Source organism: Hakea prostrata, chromosome 1 (assembly GCF_041222555.1).
Source record: "Hakea prostrata isolate BN-2017 chromosome 1, UWA_Hpros_2, whole genome shotgun sequence".
In the NCBI taxonomy this organism is placed as follows: Eukaryota; Viridiplantae; Streptophyta; class Magnoliopsida; order Proteales; family Proteaceae; genus Hakea; species Hakea prostrata.
This window is the reverse complement of record NC_142600.1, coordinates 31,799,576-31,822,560: the sequence shown is the minus strand read 5'-3', so window position 1 is coordinate 31,822,560 and position 22,985 is coordinate 31,799,576. Positions and strand designations below refer to the sequence as shown.

General features: G+C 37.0%; 1 long non-coding RNA gene across 2 annotated transcripts; it reads left to right on the top strand.

Moving 5' to 3' along the window:
* Positions 1-2,393: 2,393 nt before the first annotated feature.
* Positions 2,394-14,858, top strand: LOC149028747 (uncharacterized). Of its 2 annotated transcripts, none has more exons than XR_016172256.1 (4): positions 2,394-2,544; positions 3,556-3,621; positions 13,317-13,456; positions 14,250-14,858. It is a non-coding gene; the product is annotated as an uncharacterized LOC149028747 (long non-coding RNA). The 2 variants fall into 2 exon arrangements; XR_016172255.1 differs by having other exon boundaries at positions 2,394-2,575.
* Positions 14,859-22,985: the final 8,127 nt, after the last annotated feature.

Sequence of the window (22,985 nt, the reverse complement as noted above, 5' to 3'; positions counted from 1 at the left end):
ACATTATCAAGTATGTGAGAGGGATTGGGATTTTTATTGTTATATATTTTTGCATCCCTTGCTAGCCAAATAAATTAATATGTGATTATGAAATTAGAAAAAAAAAACCAGACTTTATAATGTTTTTCAAGATGATATTAGATTAGAAAGGAATTGCATAAGTTTAGAAGGGAGGTGCTTCTAATGAATTCCGATCGCAGTCCCAAAGCTCTTGCTACGCAAATACTCTGTCTAGTCACACGAGATGAAAATATGCCAAATTGATTCTTCCTTGTTGATGCATAATTCACATATCGGGTTCGTTTCTATCCATTTGGAAAGAGTCAACTTTGTTGGTAATCCTGCATTTAAGAAATGCCAAAAGAATATTTTAAACTTTGGATGTATTGGTAGCTTCCAATGAAACTTCCACCAAAGGGAGAATGTTGGCAGTGAGTCATGGTCTATTTGTATTTGACAACGCAATTTCTGCTAGTTTTGAAAAGAATTCACCCGTTGTCCATAATAGAGATAACCATGAGTCCCATGTTGGGGATGGGTTAATTGAAAGAATTAACTGAGATAGAGAAGAAGTTAGTGGGTTAGTATTGCTTTGATTGTTTAGTTCCCTGCTTCTTTGCTGGTAGTTGTTGTGTACTTCTCTCATCGTAGCTTGTTTTTGCCATAGTAGGAAATTTTGTTCACCTACCATATGGTCTATTGTTGTTTGTACCCAAGGGTCAAACCAAAAGTATGTGTCTTTCCTATCATCAGTTTTCCTTTGTACCATTGTTCATAGAGTAGGAAGAATGGTGGTAATACTTTTCCATATCCATGATTCGTTTTTGTGTTTTACTTTTGGATCAAAGATAGATGAGTTGGAAAGTATCTTGCTCAGAGAATTCGGAGTCCGTTTGGGGGTCCAATCATGAATGATAAATTGGGCCATTTGGGTGAACCAACCCCCACCCCATTATCTATTTAAGAGCAAAAACGGAATTTCGGGTTTTTAAGCCCTATTTATGTTTTAACTCATCCGTAAATGCATTTCTTTATGTTTGTGGCTGTGGGAAGAGGAGAAACCAAGGAGAAGAGCGGTTTCCATCTGTTCAAAGGTGCTCTGCAACTCGGATCATTGCGGGAACGTTTAAGGAAGTGAGAATTCTTACACCCTTCTCTTTAATTATAGTTGTTGGGAGTTTTATCTTCTCTTCTTTCGTGGAGATCTTGAAAGGGAAGTTTGTTATGTATCTTGGATGCTTTTGTTTTCTTATATTAATATTTTTATGGAGTATGGGAGTAATGGTACGTTCCCTTGCAAAAGATTTCGGAATTTGACTCTCTGGATCACCCACGGGTGATTTAGGAAAGCCAATTTGGGGTTTTTTTTTTTTATCTAAATTAAATTGGATCAAATTGAAGGAACCCGTAGGATCCTTTTGCTACCAATTAGACTTTCCCAAAGTTTTGTTTCAATATAGACTTCCAATTGGTGACGAATTAGAGACCATTCTCTAGTGAGGTTGAGAATTACTTTTTTTAACCTAGTTTTCAGATTTGGGTTTTCGTGGGAAGATTTTGGGATATCCTTTGAAACCCAAAAAAACTAACTCTTATTTTTATTTTGTTAATCCTCTTGCATGAATAGGTTTGTATATCTTTAGTCACCAAAACTTTTTTCCCAATATTTCTTTGGAATCATAGCAGACCAAGTTTAATAGGAATTCTATTAAGTATGATAGTGAAATTAGGCCAGGAATGCCATATTGGGTGATCATATGCATTTAGAAAAGGAGTACATTTCTATGTGTACATAACTCGAAGAAGTCTAAATTATGACACATCCAAATATGCCACTTGTGTTTGAATATTTTTGCCCCTAAGTGGGCCCATTTTGGGTGTCTTATATTTAAATTGACTAATTAATTAATTAATTTAAGTATTAAAATAAATAATTTTAATAGTTTATATTTCATAGATGAATGCACGAGTTATTTTACTAGTAATATAAAAAACTTCAATTCTAAAGGCAAAAGGAATTAAAAAATAAAGATTGTAGTATGAATGAATGATTGAATGAGAGAAGACGGTCCAAAAAGGAATCTATTAAGGGGCATATTGGGAATTCTAGGGTTTTTTTGGTTCAAAGGGAATTCTTGGGTTAGCCAAAAGGTATTATGGTAAATGTGTTTCACTTAACCGATTGGTTGCATGGGAATAAACAAGTCAAGTTGAGGGTAAGATTGTCAACTTGAAATGGTTGCACGGATTGGAAATAAACGAGTCATGGTAAGGTTTAGATTGTAAATTCGTCAAGGGAGAGCATAGTTTATCTAATTAGTTAAGTTGCAATATGAGATTGCATGAGAGGTGACTGGTTAAAAAGAATCTGTCAGTGGGTATATTGGGAATTTTATTAAGCACAACTGCAGAAGAGAAGCAGAAGAGAGGGTCGAGCGGTTCTTGAGAGATTTGGAAGAGAGCGGTGTTGGTAACCAGACAGTGGGAGTTCTGCGAAAGAAAACCCAGAAAACGGAGGAGAGAAATTTGGTGGACGCTTTGAAAGTAAGATTCAATATGTGATTTCCTTCAACTGGTAATCAATTCTTTCCTAGTTACGTTCTGTTTCTTCAAATGAATTGGAATTTTAGATAGACAAAGAATATGATAGAATTACCATTCTGTAATGACTTATCCTAGGGTTTCAAGTATGCTAGAAGGATCTCATGCTTTAGATTTATGAATTTGAATGCTAAGCTTGTAATAGAATTCTGCAAAACGAGATCCAGGCATGCAAAGTTCAGATCATGCTATCCTATGGAAAGAAAGAAGAATGAAAATAATTATTTGACAATGTTAAAATGTGTTCGTTGTTTTGATTCTTCAAGGAATGGGACTGTTACGCATTTTTTAGCATTATGATTTGAGGGATTGTTGTGTTTGGCTGAAAATTTAAAAGCTATATCTACTACCTATTATGATGTTACGAATTATGGATTTAGTGATGGATAAAATCATGTCATCACGCTTACAAGTAGAAGGACTTTTAAGACCTTGTTTTTGAGTATCCTTGCATCTTGGATTGTTATAGGAAATATGTATTTTGATCATCTCCAATGCTTCATAGTTTTGGTGGTTCCGATTTTCGAACATAATGATTTAGTTGTTTTTTCCCCTCCCATTTCGATTCAATGTCAAGCCTTCCCAAAAAAAGATTTTGATCAAATATTGTTGATGGCATGAATTGTAAGTAGAATATGCCCCATTTCATTTTGAGTTAATTTTTCTCAATTTTTTGTTTATTTATTATTATTTTTTTGCTGTCCTTTGGTTAGGATATACGTATACCTCACATTATACCCATACATGATTTATTTCAGCCACACTTTGGAGAATGTATTAGCTATATATATTTTAGAGACCTTTCTGTAACATATTTATGCTGATTATTTGTATCATCGATGAATTACTTTGAGAACAATAATTGAACATAAGTTACATATAGGAAAGGAGAAAGAGATCTAGTGGTTGTAGAAATCAAGAATTTAATATCTTTATCATGGATTGATTTTGTAGGACATAAATTTGGGTTTTATATTCCTCAACAGTGGAGGGGATTTATTATCATTTTGACATCTGCAGGTGAGTATAAATATTATTCTCTTTTTTGAAATTTATGTTTTAAACGTAGACACTTCTGATTTATATGATTCTACATTGTACTCATTATGGAAAGTAAAAAGTATGTGTTGATGGGATTATATCATGATTTTGTCATTAGGATAACATGAATTCCACAGTTCCAACATAAATGATATGTAGGGAACTAAAGAACTGTTATTGTGTTAATCATGGTATTCAGAGGAATGGTGTGCTGAACAAATGCTATAAAGCTCAACTTGTCTAAACAGGAATGGAGATCTCCCTTCTATTGTTTCCTCGCTTGCTACAGTGGGATGCCCAGTGGATGCTGCCTACGGTGCATGGTGCTACTATGGCCGTGAACCTCAGGGTTGGGCAGGGGGGATTGGTTTCAATGAATTTCATAACAAACCATGTGGTGAGGCATGTGGTTAATAGCCTTTGATCAGGGTTACCTCATTCATTTAAGTTGTGCATTTGATGAACACAGGGTCTATATTTTGGATCTCTAGATATCGAGACACTATATTTCTTTTTAAGAAGAGAGTGAATCAACTTTGGATCCTACGTGATGTGTCTTTTCTTTTCTTTTCTTTTCTTTCTTTCTTTCTTTCTTTCTTTCTTTCTTTCTTTTTCTTTTTTTTTTTTTTTTTTTTTTTTTTTTTTTTTTTTAATCCTGCATAAAGAAATAAAGAAATCTATTAATCGGCAAACCGAAACTGAAAGAATACAAGGGAAGTCAATGGGGGAGGGAGAGAACAACCTTCAAGCAGGAGGCCGATGAGGAGAACTAAGACCCCATAAAACAATAATGAGCTTGTTCCTTGGGGTGTCTACAACCGGGGGGTGGGGAATAGAAATAATTCTCACAAAAACATTGAAACAAATGGCTTTTTATAACATATCTAGTGAACGGGATTTGGAGGTCCATTGTCTAAGATTGCGCTCCCACCATAGGTGATGGATAGTGACACTAAAAACTAACTTACTAATTCGATCGCAAACGGAGGGACTTGGAAATTTTCTCAAAATCCAAGACCAATCTCGAGCATAACCAAGAGAATGCTTCGAATGGGGCCAAATGGAAGCAAAGGCTTTTTCCCGAAAGGAGCGGGTGAAGGGACAAGTGAAGAAGAGGTGGTCGAGGTCCTTTGATCCATTCCAACAAATGGTGCAATTTGGGCTAACTGGGATATGGTGGCTGGCTAATGAGGAAAGATTGGGTGGGAAGGGCAAAGCTAAGAGCTCTCCAAAGGGTGAGAGAGTGGCCGGGAATGCGAACAAAATGATTGATTAGCACTTGTTGAACAAAATGAAGAGCTGATTGAGCACTTAAGGTGTAGGTCAAAACTAGATTATTAGAGGAGATTTCATGCGGATGAAACTTTAATTAAATTAGCATGAGGCGAGGAGATCACTCCTTTGTTGAATTGTAGCAATAGGTCACTTGAGGTGGAATGTCTGAGAAGGATTATTGTGAGAGAATCATTGTTTATATTCCTTCCAAATAGAGCATGCAGTCTCTATATAGATGACTTTGTCAATAACGGTATTAGATAAATATTGAAAAGCCATTGGAGGACCATAAAATTTCAGTGTTTCTAGAGTTGAAAGAATGGAAGATAACATAATGTGTTAAAGAAGATAACATTTTGGTAAATATTTTAACGAATATTTTAATAGATGTCTTAAATTTAGTATCACTATTGAAGCATTGACTCTTTGTAGGGTAGTTGGGATGGTGAGAAAAATCCCTGATTAGACTTTGCATAACTTGGTTCATTTGGTTGTGGTTGTTTTAGGATATTTGGTATGGCATTGCCACTTTCTGACTTAGTTTTTCCATTATTCCATACTTATCGCTAAGGTGTAGGTGGTGTTGATTAAAATATGTGCAATGGTTTTGTTATTGGGTACAGAAGTTACGTGGTTTTGTATGTCATCCTTTGTAATTTATTATTATAATTTACTGAATCCTAGTAAAGAAGTTAACAACAATGAATGTTACACTTTAGGTGAAATCTATTGATTAGATTGTAAAGGAAGGCTATTTCTTTGAATGTCTACTGGCTGTTTATATTGATTGACAATATCAAGGAAACAAGGAGAAGGTGCCATTGTACAGCTGTATGTTATTCAGCAGATATGGGTCAATCTTCTCCACACCACAACTCCAATAAATTTTGAAAAACTTCCTAGATATGAAATTGTTCTAGCGATTCACATGTCAAAGTGCTTCTAAAGGTGTCAGTAGGTGCACAGAGCTAGAACCCCGCATGTTCACCTGCTGGGCTGAGTGGTGCCTAAGATTAATGTAACAAGAAACGTATTGGGTTGCCCTTGCCCTGTAGAGGCCCATTGTTCATTACAGAGTCTTTGAAGTCGTGGGCTACCATATCGAGAAGGAAAGGGTAATTCCGCAACATGTTTCCAATTGGATGTAACCAACTTCCTTCAAGTGGAGAGAGGCTCACACTAGGCTAGTGCGCTGAGCCTTCTCATTTTTCTGTACCCGGGGTAGTGTGGTTTTTTTTGAAGAGCCAACTGGACTTTGTCCACCGTGATTGCATGATTATAGGACTCCTTTGGAACCTGGCAGCCGACCCAGATATGCTAAAGCTCATCGATATCCCACTCACCAAAAGAAGGAAATTGAAAACATTGTAGTTGATGTGCTCCAAACTAGTATCATATGACCCAATTGCAACCCATGTTCTTTTTCAGTAATCTTGGTTAAGAAATGATGGATCTTAGCACATGATTGTAGATTATCTAGTCATTGATGAATCATTGGACAAGCTTCATGGTGCACTCGTATTTACAAATTGGATCGTTGTTTATGTTATCACCAAATTCGTGTTATACCAGATGATATTGAAAAAAGTAACATTTTGTACTCATCATGGTCGTTATGAATTTCCTGTGAAGGTGTTGGAGTTAATCTTGTTAGAGATAATGAGAATAAATATGATGTAATACGATAGGGGGAGCTCCCCTGTTGTGGTTTCCTTATTGGTTTGGGTATTTGGTGTTAGTGGTTTCCTTATTGGGTCTTTGGTTATTAGTGTTCTAATCTAAGCGAGTTTCCTATTTAGCTTTCAGTTTAATTAGGTAAGTGTTAAGAGTTATATTGAGTTTCCTTTTTGAATCCTATCTCAGTTTATTATAAGTGTAGGCTTGCTGGTATGGTAAAATATATAGATTCTGTCGCCTAGTCTATTCTCCAGATATTCTCTCTTCTTCTCCCTCAGTCTCTCTTTATTCTCTCTACCTAGTACTTGTTATAGATCTTAGGATTGTTTACATGGTATTAGAGCCATAATCTATTGCTGGTTTGAGAGTTGTTTAGCTTTTGAGTTTGAAGAATGGAACCCTGGATCAATGAAGATGATAAATATTCATTGAACTAGGGTTCCCATGAAGATTTAACATAAGAAAAAATTGGTTTCAGCTATGTTTCTCATCACAAGGAGGTGGCGGAGGGGAAGAAGAAGAAGTAGTAGCAGAAGAAGAGAAAAGAGTCCTAGATCGATGGTGAATTTTTTAGTAAAGAGCAGAACTGGAGTCGGAGATTCAAATCTGCAGAATAACAGAGAAAACTTTGAAGAAAGTTCAGAATATTGATTGTGGGGTTTGATTAAAAAAAAGAAAAATTCATTTGTCCCTTTGATAGGGGTTTTGGAAGAAGATTTAAGAATATTTGAAGGGGGCAGCAAGGGTTCTATTTTTTATGTTCAGCAGCTCCACAAAGCTTTATCCTTGATGAAGGAATTTTATTTCTTTTTTTGAACCTTTGAATTTCGGATTCTGGTTGGAATTTCTATTGGTTGGTGCTTTCATTGCAGAATGATCTTTGATCATGGTTTTTTTTATATTTATTTGGAAATCGTGGATGTGCTGCTGGCTAACAAGAGTGGGCAATTGTCTGGAGAGGCAATTGTGGATGTGTACTTTTCAGACTGGTTTTCTGACATCCCTTGTAGATCTTTTTGTTAAGAATCGAGATTGGTTGAAGAAAAAGTAGTAGTAGTAGAAGAAGAAGAAGAATGAGGAAGCTTTGGTAGAGTTGATTGCATGATAGAGTTGTGTCGATTTTTTGAATCTGCATTTTCATCAACCTGTGCATCATGTCTTTGAGGTTTACTTTTGATTTACAAAACCTAAGAAAGGGGTCGATTGTTGGTTATTGATATTTGATGGTTCAAGTGTGGTTTGGTTTGCTGGTCTAAGAATGTATGTTGGTTTTGGGTTCAGTTCTTGGTTTAAATTTTTATTTAGTTTTTGGTTCAATTCTGGTCCAATTCCTGATTTGTTTTCTGATTTTATTCTATTCTAATTTGATTCCTGATTCTGTTCTTATTACTATTTCCTGGTTCTGTTCTTGGTTCGTTAAATCTGGTTTCTTATTCAGTTTCCTGATTCCTAGACTTGCTTTATCTTATGTTTCCATTATTACTAGTACACTCCCACGTGCATATGCACGTGGGCTTCTTACCGTAGAAGATTTTAGGATAGGCAAGAAACACTGAGAGAAGTGGTGGCTCTTCCAAGCAAACAATACAATATCTCAAGGATGTGATCTTAAATTTGGAGTGAAATGTTGGAGATCATTGGAGGAGATATAATCTAGAAGTCCCTTAGACTCATAGATTCCCCTCGTAACTTTCCTTGTAGGCTGTATCATCTTAGTCAAACTACAGATTTCTTCATTTTTCTATAAGATAATACCTATTACTTGGGTCTCACATTTTCTACTGCAGTGGATACATATTATTTTAAGAATTAATGTAGCTGCCCTGCATCTATAAGCTAATTCATTTTGCTTCAGTTTAAATCCTCACATAAGCAGTGTATTATACAAAAGTTTCTTAATATGCATTTCAAGCATTTGGTTACTGCAGTTACATGTTTTTTTGGCTATGACCCCTATAGTTTTTCTGCTTTTACTATTACCCTATTTTCATTAAGAATAGTTTCAAATTTTCTCTCTTGTAATGCCCAAAACATCCCCGAGTTAGGGTTAGTATTGATTTTACTTCTAACTTAATTACTTTGTTTCCCTTGTAATGTGTTTAAACCTTGCGGACGACAATGTGTTTAAACCTTGCAGACAACAACTGTATACAATTCAAAGCATGCATTCGAATATGACCAAACAATAAAATATACTAGTAGTCTGAAGACTCAAAATGGAAAGCATTGACTTTCTTTTGGGATAAGAACGGGGAACATTAACTCAAACAAGTGGTTGGGTATAGCAAGTGGAGAGAAGACATTCTCCCAGGGTGAGATTGTCAACAGAAAACACACAAGTGGTAATCTATGCCCAAACAGTAACTCAAACAAGTGATTTATCTGTGCACAAGCATTAGCTCAGACAGGTAGTTACCTGCCCACATCAAGTGAAAAGAAGACATTCCCACACCATAGGGGACTGTCAAAAGGACACAATCAACCTCTGCAAACATTAGGCCAGGACAGATGCTTTGTTGTCTATGTGTGTCTACCTCTACACAACTCCATGTGTCTTACAATAAAGTTTTGAAGAATGCTAGTTTTTGAATTGCTGTTTGGGAAGTGTTTCAATTATTCTCCTAAAATAGTATTAACAATGAAAATTATCTGAAGCTCACCTGCCCATTGGATGAGGAATAGGAAACTGGTTGGTTGTCTGTGTTAGACCACTACCTCACCGTTAGAAACTGAGGAAGAAAATGGGAGCTGGAAGAGAAATGCAATCCCAAGCTGCACACAATCAATTGCCATGCAAATATATGTCAATCTGTTTTGATGACTCTCTGAAAATTGTTGATTTGCATTGGTGGGCCCATGCCAACTGTTGTAGATTTGAATCATTAGATGAGAGGACACCCTGATGCTTAATTTCATGGAGAAACCCAGTCCGTTCAGTGATGACCTATAATCCTTTTGGCAAGCACACTCCCTCTCTTTTTCCCAAGGAGAAGTGGGGAGAGATCTTGAAGCCTTTGAAGGGCATAAATACACCGCCGAGAAGAATCAAACACTACGTGTTTTTTTCCTTTTGTTTTAAAAGCTGATCTTGTTGAACCAAGGATTTGCAGGCTTCATTGCCTCTTCAGAGAAGTTCTGCCAGTGAAAAATGGATGATCCTCCCTCTCTTCATCGCATTCTTTTCCACGATTCCCTGCCTTCTTGAAACCCAAATTCTTGGTGTAGCAAAGCATTCAGGGCTGACTCATGGAAAGGGAAAACCAACGACAAACCCGAGAAATGTTAATAATAAAATAAAAGAAGAAATAAAAAAACTGAAAACAGGCATAAGGTAATAGATGATCCAAAGTCCTTCAGGATCTCTTCTACTCTGTACATCAACAGGAGACCTGATTTTGAAGTGGTGGGAACATGTGCTCACGTCGGATCACTTGAAGTTTGCTGCTGCACAACTCCTTTGGGGTCCGCCAATGTGTTATCATCTTCTGTCTTTACTTGCAAATACCATTGAAGTCCAACCAAGCTTCAATAACCCTTTTCCCTTAAAAGTAATACATGTAGAGTTTTTGGCAGGGAGAGATAGAAGGAAATCTTAAGGAAGGGGAGAGAGACACCTCACTTTTTACAATTTTTTTTTACGGCATTTGGGGAAGACGTCATCACGGATCATCATGTCGTGCATGTAATTAGAGTTGCAAATATAGCTCTTCGTGGCTTGGATTGCCATCTTCAATTATATTTCAAAGAATGGAAATCCTAAGATCATGGATGGGCAGATTTTTTCTTTAAATTTTAAGAGTCGTGCCTCTCTCATGGAGTTATGGATTTGTTTTGAAAGGATATGTTTTGAGAAAGGGCATTTTCTTTAAATTTTAAGAGTCGTGTCTTTCTCATGGAGTTATGGATTTGTTTTGAAAGGATACGTTGTTTTGAGGAAGGGAATTTTCGTCTAGTGAAAAAACATACCATAACTTAATTGAAGTTTGACTTTTATATAGTAGTATGATTTGTTTCCATATTTAATTAGAATTGGTTCCCATAGTGTTTCCTTAAATTTAGGCTTATTCTCCTTCTAAGTTTACTCTTTGGCTTTTGTCTGTGTTCCTTTTGGGGATTTCTCTAATTACATTCTTGCTATTCCCATCTCAATTTTGTGGTATTTCTCATTTGCCATTCTTTTCCTTTATTTACCAATAACCCCTTAAAGAGTTCTAGTTTATTATGTTGCCATTACTTTTGTGGATATCACATTGGTTTTGAGACTTTACTTGTCATTCTCTGAGGATATGATTGAAGACATGTTTGGAATTTTTGGGATCTTCTGTTGTGAAATTTCTTGAGATATTTATCATTTGAGGTGATTTTTAGTTGCTTTTGATCATGTGTAATGGTACACATGAGGGGGATATTGATGTCAACTAGTAGAAACTTTTTTTTTTTGGATTTTAATGGACTCGAGTGAGTCTGATTGTTGGAGAACTTTCCTCGGGATAGGGTTTTGTTTAGTCACTATAGCTACACTTCTTTAGAATTTTTGTATAGCCATGGGAGCTTCAGTTTCATGGGAATAGCTGCAATTTTATGGACTTTTATGTAGCCGTTAGGGTGCTACATTTGGTGGAATTTTTGTAGTTGTTAGGAGCTACATTTGATGGGCTTTTCTATTGCCAATGTATGTTGCATTTCAAGACCTTCATTGGGAAGGGTGTTTGATGTTCTCGTTGGTTGATGTGAAGACATGGATTTGCACTACTTCGTTAGGTGCTGATTTGTTCTTGTTGGTGTTTGATTGTTACATAATTCAAGATTGTGTTGTCTTTCAAGAGTATTCTTTTTCATCCAAGTTAAAGTTTTCTTTGTGTATACTCCAGCTTGAGGGGGAGTGCTAGAGATAGTGAAAGTAAATGTAATGCAACACGATAGGGGGAGTCCCCTATCATGGTTTTGTTATTGGTTTGGGTCTTTGGTTTTAGTGGTTTCCTTATTGGGTCTTTGGTTATTAATGTCCTAGCCTAAATGAGTTTCCTATTTAGCTTTAGGTTTAAGTAGGTAAGTGTTAAGAGTTATATTTGAGTTTCTTTTTGTAATCCTATCTCAGTTTATTATAAACATATGCTTCCTTTTGGCTTGATCCTTGGCATCCGATGGGCATTTTGTTCACTATTTTGGGTCCCCGGGCTGTTTATTATTCCCATATCTCTGAATCCATCCCCCTTTCCTCTTTCATTTCTGATGGCTCTTGGTACCCTTCTCCCCATTCCTGTCTCACTCAAATTTGAAGCTTCCTCCCCCCCATCCCCCTCTACTTCCTACATTACTGTGTGGACCCCGTCTTGTCCCATACCAAAACCTTCACTATTGCCTTAGCTTGGAATCTTCTTAGATTCCCTTGTCCCCCTGTCCCTTAGGCCCCCTAGTTTGGTTCAAAGGCCACATCCTCCACCACTCCCTCACCCTTTGGAGTTCCCTCAACTTGGCCCTCCCTACACAAGCTTTCCTCATCAGTCGCCACATCCCCGCCAATCCCAATAATATCCTTTGTTGGAACGGTATTAAAGACCTTGACCACCTTTTCTTCACCCGTCCCTTATCTAGTTCCATCTGGAGTTTAACCCTTGCTTCTATTTGGCCTAGATCGAGGCAATCTTTTGGTTTTGCTCAAGATTGGAAGTGGAACTTTTCCCATGGTGACTTCTGATTTTTTGAAGTGCATTTACAAGTGACTGAGATTAGTACCCTAGTCTTCTCCTAATGTGGAAGTCTATTATCGGCCTCCTCCTCTTCACAAATTCTCCATTAAATCTGCTTAAGAGACTTAATTCACAATTTTCTATCCCTAGTGTAGGTTAGCTCATTCAAACTTGTTTGAAGTATGCATTTTGTAATTCGCCTAGCTAATTTTTTGTAGAAAGTTGTTTCATGACAAGCTTTCCGATGATGATGAGGTAAGAGAAGAGGTAGTTCTTTGCCTTCTACATATTATATATTCTTATGGAGAGCATTCAACTCTGGTTTGTGGACTGCACTTCCACTGATTCCTTAAGGTTAGCTTTCAAATTTTTTTTGGTGTTTCTAATCTCAATAACCATGGACACTTGAAGCATTTGGAGCATGATGTTTCAAAAAGGATGGTCGTTAGGTTTTAAGGATGTGTGATCAACAGTTCTCATGCTCATCTACTACTTCACTTGGCTGTGAAGAATGTCTAGAAGATTTTAGTATTGCAAAAAATTCTCCCCAACTCCTATGATTCTAATGGAGCTAGGGGCATGTGACCTTTGTAGCAGATATATGCTGTTCTTAAATATTGAATATCTCAGCTCATTCCTTTTGAATTTTAATGCAAGCATTCTGATGTCCTAGTCAGACAATGGGTGAAAGTTAGTGTTGGTGGCTGTTCTTGGGCAATCCTAAGAAGGCTGGTGTTAGAGGTCTCTGCAGGGACAGTGAACCCGATGCTATTTATCATTTTCTATGCTTCTTGTTGTTTGGTTTATTAACAAAAATGATTAGTTCTTCTTCCATGCGACTCTGGTGGTGGAATTCCTTACGAAGTTAGTGTGGTGTACAAGCTCCCGAAGCTATTAATATGAAATGAACAAATTTATGCTATTTATCTTGCTTCAATATGGTGTAAAATTTGTGCATTATGTTCTTTCATTTTGCCTACCACATTGATGAAGAAATATCTTTTTGTTCTCATTCAATATATTTTTGTTCAGGAATTTATTTCAAGAATAGGAATACGCAAATTATGGTATTAGAATTACTAGAGAAGAGAGGAAGGATCACTGTTTCCAAAGGTTTAAGAAGCACCAATAAAAATGCGAAAAGCTATTCAATCGGATCAATGGTTTACCAGGTGAGTTACATTAAGTTTCACTCTTTTTCTATGTATTTTGTAATTTTTTTTAATTGATTGATTCATATATATATCTACTCTAAGGGGGGCGGGGGAATGGAGGAAAGAGAGGATCAAGCAGCTTGAACCCAAAAACCTCGTGATTATGTAGAGTTCTATGCTCCACCACTTCCAGTGGCTCTAGAGGTGGTAATCTTCGGATCCCCAGCATAAAGAGAGGAGCTGCGTGTGTGGGGTGGAGGTAGATGATATATTTCTTCCATTTCCTAGTCATTTCTATCGGGGTGGGGTTGGTTTGTGTATCTCTCCCTATTTCTCAGTCTTGTGCGCTGAGAATCATCTTGCCTCTGCTACACTCTCACCTTCGTTTTCTTGAACCTTTTTGAACACCCTTTGCTCGGCCATAGGTATGGCTCCGATGGAGTACAAATAGATTTTGTTATTGTAGGTAATATTTCCTTAACGTTATCTCATCAATTGTTGAGATTATATAATTACATTTGAGAGTTGAAGGAGGTCTAAACATCATCTCATCTTCCTCATTTTTTCTACATCTTCCCCCATATGCATTACAACAAGTAGAGAATGATACGAATGTGGAGATGGAGAGAAAGAGGGTTTTGATGTTTGAGAACTTTTCAAGGTTGTATACCTACATAAACTCATAAACCCTCATCAGAATTGAATCCATCTTAACACCACGTACTGTGTTTTCTTCCATTTTTCCTTGAGGAGTTCTCTCACGGTTTCATTTTTCGTCTCCTTTAATGCATTCAAGTTTTTACTCTCGTAGGTATGTGTCATATTTGGAGCAGAGCAGGCATTGCATCAATAGAAGAAGACTTCACTGCTTGCACCATCAGAAGAAAGGAAAAGGTTGTGAAAGCCGGGGACTGTGTCCTTATGCGTCTTCCAGACACAACATTCCTCCTTCCTGAGGAGTCAATCGGAGGGCGCAGGCAGTTTCATGATCCCAAAGACTTGTTTCTCTCCAACCACTGATTTGTAATGTGTACACGTAATCCATTCATCATTCATTCAGTGGTAGTTTTTCTACCAGAGCTGAAAAAACAGGCTGTGTCGGATGATAAGCTCAAGGTTTAAAAGTATCGGTATCGAGTGTTGTATCGATCAGGTGATTTTAAGAGACATCGTCCTGTATCGAGTATTGTATCGCTTTGGCTAATGTATTTTAGTGTAATTCAATGGAGAGAGATGTATCGAGATGTATCGTATTGATTGGATCAAATATGGATGCGTATTGGCTAGTATCGTATGGTATCGTGGGATACTTTAAACCTTGGATATAAGGTGCATGTAAACCATATGCGATAAGCTTATTTTTCTCTATTATGCAATCATATTAAAAATTTACCCAAAACGAAAAATTATGTATATTAACTAAGGGCCTGTTTGGTTACATGAATCCAGAGATTTCAAATCTCTGGATTCATGAATCTGAGAATTATACATGTTTGGTTGTAAAAATCTATAGATTCATGAAATCTAGAGATTCACCTTTTTACACTAAAAACGTGAATCTGTAGATTTATGGGTAAGGGGTGAAATCCAGAGATTTCAAAAAAGCTATACATTTGCACATTCACAAAAATCACGTCGATCAAATAGTTTTTTAGGAAGAATCCACAGATTTAATTCCACAACCAAACATTTAATTTTATAAATTATGATTCTATAGATTTGAAATCTATAGAATTGAAATCTCTAGATATTTGAAATCTCCAGACTCAATTAACCAAACAGGCCCTAAGGTTACCGGATCATGCATTCCAGATCATAGACTGTTGAGGAAAGGCCAGCTGTTGGAGATTTTGCCTTATCACATATCTCTCTTCCTTCTCCTCTAATTTCTGATATAATTGAAATCATATGCCAACTGCTATAGACCAAAAGTTTAAAGCCCATTTATTTACAAACTTAAAAAATTGGGGTAGTAAAGTATACGGGTAAGACTTGGGAGGTACTGGGAAATAACAAATGATGGAAGAGCAGTTTGCTCTAATACATATTTCTTGGAGAGATGGGCAATAAACATAGTAAAAGCCACAAAAAATCAAGAGTAGCTATTAGTTGGGACACTAATGAACATTTCCCAGTCTGAGGCACAAACGATCGTTGACAAACAAAACAAAAGACCAGTACTGGGACTTGTATAAAACAGTGCTTGGAGTTGTCATCTTGGGTGTCAAATAGACTTCTATTTCCAGTATTCCATATGTAGTAGCAAGTGATTATAATTACCAAAAACCAATTGCTTCTCGAGTGAAGTGATCTCTAGAAAAGAAACTTGCCGCGAGGGAGGACTTTCAATTTCCAAAAGGACTACCACTTCTTCATGCTATTACTAGTAGAGGGTAGAAGATCCAGGCAGGTTAGGTTTGTGGAAAGAACTCATTTTTTTTAGCTGGTTTGAAAATCCATTTGTCATTTTCAAAAGAGAGAGGTGTAGAGAGAATTGTAAAACCAAAATGAGGGGGAAGAGAAGCTAGAATTGGACTAGGGATCCATTGGTTGTCTTGGATAAAGTTAGCAACCCTAGAATGCTCAAAAGGATTTGAGAGGCCTGGTGGTAAACAATCGGCAGTTATAGAATTAATCCCGCGGTCGAATTTTTACTTGTTACTACGATCGCAGCATGCAACGGACGTTTATGATCTCAGCACGTGTAAAAAATAAAAATAAAATAAAAATCTGATGGTTGTGTAAGAAAATGCGAGGATATATACATGTAAATACAATTTTACTTGTTACATCTAAAGGTTTGCTATTTTGTAAATTTACAAAAATAAACCCTAACTAATGACTTTAATCATTTCCTCCTGCCTCTTGCGATTATCCACTTGAGAAAAACCTGGAGTTAGGAATCATGACGCCGGAAATATTTTGCCTTGGTTATAAGCTTTGAGGTGTCCGTATGAGGGTTTGTCTTCACCTTTTTATCATATTTTTCTTTCTCTCTTTGAATCGTTTAGAAAACTCCTTTTTCTCTGTTTTCACTCTTGAATCATGGTTGTAAAAGAATGGAACATGAGATCACAGTATGGAAGTAGGAACTTCTAGGCGCATTACTAACGTCACTTTCCTTAAGACATAATTCGTCCTCACTACAAAGGTGCTATGAAGTATTGGCGAACCATCTCCCAGGATACAAAGAAGCCTAACTCAAAGTTGTATCTCCCAAGTTTTGCAAAGCACAAAAAAAACTCAAGAACAGAGAAAGCTTTGGAATTTTCGTATGTCTTGTTGTTGAGAAGCTAAGGGTATTTATAGGCATTGAGGTGCCTCTTCTGAATAGTTCATGACTTTGTTCGTATGGGTGCACATTTCTGTAGAGATACAAATGCCTACGTTTAGTTCTAAGCAGTCGGATCGTTCGGCCGCACGATCTAACGGTTCAGATTAAAACATCATATAGATATTTATGGATCTGCTTCCATCACCCTAGATCTGCCGTTGATCAATATACACGGTTCAGATCTGATCTCGCTCAAACTGTGCATGCGCCAAAATAGCCCACTGCCCACGCCGCGAGTGCACGCTTGCTCTTGGACGGTACACCATCCTCGCTCATACACTGCACAAGCATTGGTGTGTCTCATTATTATAAATCAATGTTAATAGGTAGTACCTATTAATTAACTTGGATTCCGACATCTTGGTTTCCAATGTGGGACTATATAAAAAGCACTTTCCTAAAATAAATTAAGGAGTTTTCAGCACTTATAAATCCAATAAAATGAAACATTTATTATTTTATTATATTAAAAATAATACAACATTCCCCCACTATTTTTAATATAATGAAAATAAGTACACAACAACAACTGGGAACCAAATGCTTAAAATGGTAGGTGTACTTAGACTTGAACCTCCACTTAGTGAAATCCATCAAGGCTAATCAAAAGTATACAGTAGACAAGTCTTTGAACTGATAATTCTATGATGACAAGCTGGACGTATCTCACACACTTGAATTCTTCTCCGAATACTCTCCAATAAGCGAAAACTTTTAAGGCCATGTGTCTCTATCCCGGTATCATGAGTGCCTAAAGTCTAAGCCCAAACTCAAAAGAAGCGGCCTCACTTCATGCACTCACTTAGGTAGATCTATCAAAGGTGTCCTGTAATAAACACCTCAACAAGAATTGTTATAGATCTATTAAGAGCATACAGCTCATCCTCCATCTACATTACAGGAACCAAGCACTCCTCTATGGGATGGCATATAATTAGTGCTTGCAGACCACTCCATACAAAGTACTTTACTCATTGAACTCAAATTTGATTTCTCAAGTATTGAGACGAGTTTCCTCTATTGGTGATCTTAGGAAATGGGCTTAAGACCCATCCCTCTTGCAATATTTTTGACCAAATCCCTTGTAAGACCTTTTGTCAATGGATCTGCCAAATTTTGACTTGATCTTACAAAATCGATGGTAATTATTCCATCAACTATCAACTGCCTCACAAAACTGTGTCTAAGTCCAAAATGTCTTGACTTTCCATTGTAAGGATATATGCTCTAGCCAAGGTTGCTTCACTATCATAATGAAGCTATATTGATGGCATGGGTTTTGGCCATATTGGAATTTCTATCAATAAATTCCTAAGCCATTCTGCTTCTTTACTACCAGAAGCTAAAGCCACGAACTCTGCTGCCATGGTAGAATCAGCGATACAGGTCTGCTTCTTTGAACCCCAAGATATTGCACCCCCACTAAGAGTGAATACTCAACCACTTGTGGATGAGTGGTCTTCATTGTCTGTTATCCAACTAGCATCTGTGAAACCTTCAAGAACAATAGGATACCCATTGTATCTTAAGCCATAACTAGTTGTTCCCTTTAGGTATCTAAAATCCTAAAGACATCTTTCCAGTGTAGGTTACTAGGGTTACTAGTGTACTTACAATGTTTTCCTACAGCATATGCTATGTCTAGTCTTGTACTGGTCATTGCATACATTAGACAACCAATAGCACTAGCATAGTCTGTTTGAGACACAACTTTTCCATCATTTGGTACTAACTTAACACTGGAGTCAAAAGGTGTACCAACAGGTGAACAATCCAAATGGTTGAATTTCTTTAACACTTTCTCAATGTAATGAGATTGTATCAGCATTAATCATCACCATGTTTGATTATTCTAATGCCCAAAATGACATCAGCCTCACCCATATCTTTCATATCGAAACTAGCAGACAAATACTTTTTAGTAATTTCTACTTGTTCTAAATCAGTACCAAATATAAGCATGTCATCAACATATAAACAAATTATCACACCTTTTTCCTCCAGAAAACTTGTTATACACACATTTGTCAAACTCTGTATTTTAAACCCATTTGACAAAATTACTTTATCAAACTTCTCTTGGCGTGTCTCATTATTATAAATCAAAGTTAATAGGTAGTACTTATTAATTAACTTGGATTCCAACATCTCGGTTTCCAATGTGGGACTATATAAAAAGCACTTTCCTGAAATAAATTAAGGACAGTTTTCCGCACTTATAAATCCAATAAAATGAAACATTTATTATATTAAAATAATACAACAATGGAAGCTTGGGCAGTCAAGACATGAGGGACATGACCCCTTTAGCTCTCACTAGAGTTTCTTAGCTTTTATTTATTTATTTTAATCAAGTATGTTGTGGTTTTACTAACATTTTTATGGTATTTATAGACAGAAGGTCCATGTAGGGAGAAAGGGAGTCAGGGAGAAAACAAAGTGCAAAACAACAGAAAGAGCTTTTGCTTGCCTTCTTTCTCTCGACTTCATTGATCTTTTTAGAGAGGGAGTTGGAGACATTAGTTTCCTACTTTTGTCTCTTCTATCCTCTTTGTACCTCATTTCTTCTACTGTTTCCCCCCCCCCTTCTTGTCCATATTTTGAAAGGTTTGAAACGATTTCTTTCTTTGAACACTTGTTCTTCCATGTTTTCATCCTTCCCCCGAATTTTGCGACTTTAAGTTGAAAAATTTATCGTTGGGCAACAGATCAGCGTTACCAAAGATTTTTCAAAATACTAAACGGCACCACCTTTTATCTCCAGCATTACGGTTCTGGAACCGAGAAATTGAGACCGAATCCTTGCATTTTTCACTAATCTCCAAGTAGGGTTTGGGAAATAGGGATTTAGAGTCGAGTAGAGTTGAGCACTTGACCTATGTTGCTTTGAGCTTGATCATTTTTTTCCCGAGGCTACATAGACTCTAGGTAGGACTTGCAAAATTTTGACACCCCCTTGTCAAAAACTGGCTTTTCTCCGTAAATTCAATGATCCCCAATGTGGAAATTCATCTGCTTAATATGACAATAATCATGATCTCATTATATAATCAATATTGACTTGAAGTCTATGGAATTTTATCTAGTTCTGACAAGGAAATGGACCTTGAGGATGTGTGACACATATTCACAAGTCACATCAAAGGATTGTGATTAAATTAAAATAATTTTTTTTTGTCTTATAAACCTAGCCCTAACCTTTTGATGTTATGTAAAGATGCACGTCACACATCCACAAGGAAATGGATGGTCTATTTCCTACACAGAAATGGATCCAAAAGTCTATAGTTGCAAGATTGGTACCAAAACTGAAAGTAGAACCCAGATCCATAATCCTAACTGAATCAAATCAAATCAAATCAAAAGATATCTTATTAACATCCAGCGGCTATGTATTAGAGCTGTTGAAGTTTTTAGACTAGTGCAATTGTAAAAATCTCTTTGGAGGTTGGTCAATCTATTATATAGACATGGCAGATATCGATTTCCTTGCTAAGGCATGTCCAACTGTGCTCATAGCCCATACCATGGAACAAAAATAGAAAAGAAATGGATACAAAATTTAGACATGTTTTAAGAATATCCTCAACAACACCTCCCATAGCAATTAAAGAAGCTAGGGTGGGATTCAAATCTGAAGTTAGCTTCTTCCGCCCTTAGCTAGGCTCCAAGGAGCACCTTACAAAGTGGAACAGGGATTGCTTTTGTAGGTTAGAGTAAGCTAGGAAGAAAAGGTTGCACGCCAAATTGGGTGGTATCCAAAAAAGGTTAGCCTCTAAAGCTTATAATCCTTTCCTAGCTAGTTTAGCTAGAGCAGGAGTTGAGGATGGAACTTTGACAAGTCCTGATATGTGAAAAAATTGTTTGGGCTCAAAAGTCTAGCAAGTATTGGACTACTCAAGGAGACTGTAAAACCAGGTATTTTCATCTTTCTACTGTTTCTAGAAAGAGAAGAAATCGTATCGATGATCTTCGGGGACTATGAAGGTGAATGGGTGATTGATAGAGAGGTTTTGCAGGTGCATATCATCAATTTCTTTAGGACCATCTTCTCTAATACTGTGCCCTCCACTGGAATGCTTACTACTTGTCATCAGTTAATTTCCTCTATCGGATATATTTTACCTATCCTCTCTTACAGGTAGGGTGGTTTCTTTCTAAAGGTGAAATCTATAGGATTATCAAGCAATTTTGAACCCAGGAAGGCTCCTACTCCTGATGGCTTTTTAGTTGCTCAATTTCTACCAGTATTCCTAGGACACAGCAGAGAGCTTGTTGACTAGGACTATGCAGGCGGCTTTTTCTGGTGAGTTTGACAAGAAACTTAAGGAGATTCATATTGCCTTAATCCCAAGAGTGGAAAAGCCTGATTTGTATTACCTAGTCCTATCTGATCTCTTTATCCATTGTTGGCTTTAAAGTCATTAGTAAGGTGATAACCATTAAATTGAAGAAGCCCGTGCCTACTTTGTCTCCTAATGAAGTTAGTTTCGTTTTGGGCTGACTCATCCAAGAAATATCATCATTGCCCAAGAGTTAGTCCATTCCATGAGGAGGAAGGTGGGGGAAAAAAGGTTCATGGACATTGAAATTGATTTGGAGAAAGCTTACAACGAAACTAAGTGGAAGTTTCTTGAGGAAACCTTCAAGTTAGTAGGACAACTAGGTTCTCTTATGAAAGTTATCACGCAATGTATTATTGGTGCTTCCTTAAGTATATTTTGGAATGCAGAGCCCACCCAAAGCTTCCACCGTTCGAGAGGATTTGGTAGGGAGATCCCCTCTCCCCTTATATTTACTTTTTATGTATAAAATGGCTATCCTATTGCATCCAAGATGTGATATCTAATGGTGTTGGAGGCCTATCAAGATAGGTCATACAGGGCCAGGTGTCTTCACATATCGTGTTTGCTGATGATGTTATTTTATTTGTAGAGTACCCCAAAGACATATCCAACTAGTGATCGACACTTTTGATAGGTTTTGTTGTGCCTTTGGCAACAAAGTCAACATTGAGAAGACTATGATCTATTTCTATAGGAATGTGGGAAGACAACTAGTGGATGAGATTACCCATTTGAGTAGCTTTACTGAAATTAAGGATATTGAGCATTATTTAGGAGTGCCAATTAAGAGTGGCAGATTAATGACGATCACCAACTGCTATATTTTTAACAAAGTCAAAGATAAGCTTATTAGTTGGAAGGATAATTTTCTAGTTGGCAAGCACAATTATCATTGTTATCCCGTAATGTTCCATGCAAACAGCTCTCATTGCACAAGATATAATAGATTTCTAGAGCCTTCATTTGGGGAGAAACTAGCTCTCAAAAGAACATGCATCTTGTGAGTTGGGATACACACAAGGAGAAGGGTGGGTTGGGTTTCAAGCAATTGTCTATGATGAATGGAGCCTATATGATGAAGCTAGTGGAGATGTTAGTTCACAAAAAACACCTGAGAACTGAGGTTCTTGAGGCCAAGTATGGGACTTCAAAAAAGATACAATCAATTTTTAGCTACTCCATCAAATTCTCCTTTGTGGTAATTGGTTTGTCAAGCTGCTCTTGGAATTATTAATAGACGCAAGGCATCAGTGGCTGATGGTAAATCTCTTTTGTTTTCGCTAGATTATTGGGTTGAGCCTGATTTGAGCCTTGCTTAAGTACTTATTGCCCTTTTTCCACTTGGCATGAGATAAGAGAGATTTGTTGACTATGTGGATAGGGAGGGCAGGCAACTAGAGATAGGAACATTTCAATAGTTATCTTCCTATGGATGGGCATGATGTTTGGATTTGGAAGCCTTCAAGTAATGGGATGTTCTTGGCTTGGAGTGCCTTTGAGAGCATTATGGATGAGCATGAGTCTAGTTTGTTCACATGAAGTTAAGGTTGAGTTATTGTACAATTAGGCACTGGGAATGGCTGCAAAAGACTTGATGATAGTTGTCTAACAGCTTTCACCCGTTGACAAGTCCCACACTTGGCTATAAAATCTTCAACATCGCTCTTCATTCTGATTCACTGATAATTTTCATTCAAGTCCTTGTACATCTTGGTGCTACCGGGATGTACAATGGATATAGAATGATGTGCCTCACCCAAAATCTCCTTCCTAAGCTCTTCTTGGCTAGCACACACAATCTTTCCCTATACATCAAAGCATTATCGATAGACAAAGAAAAGTCTTGTAACTTTAGCGGATCTCAAGA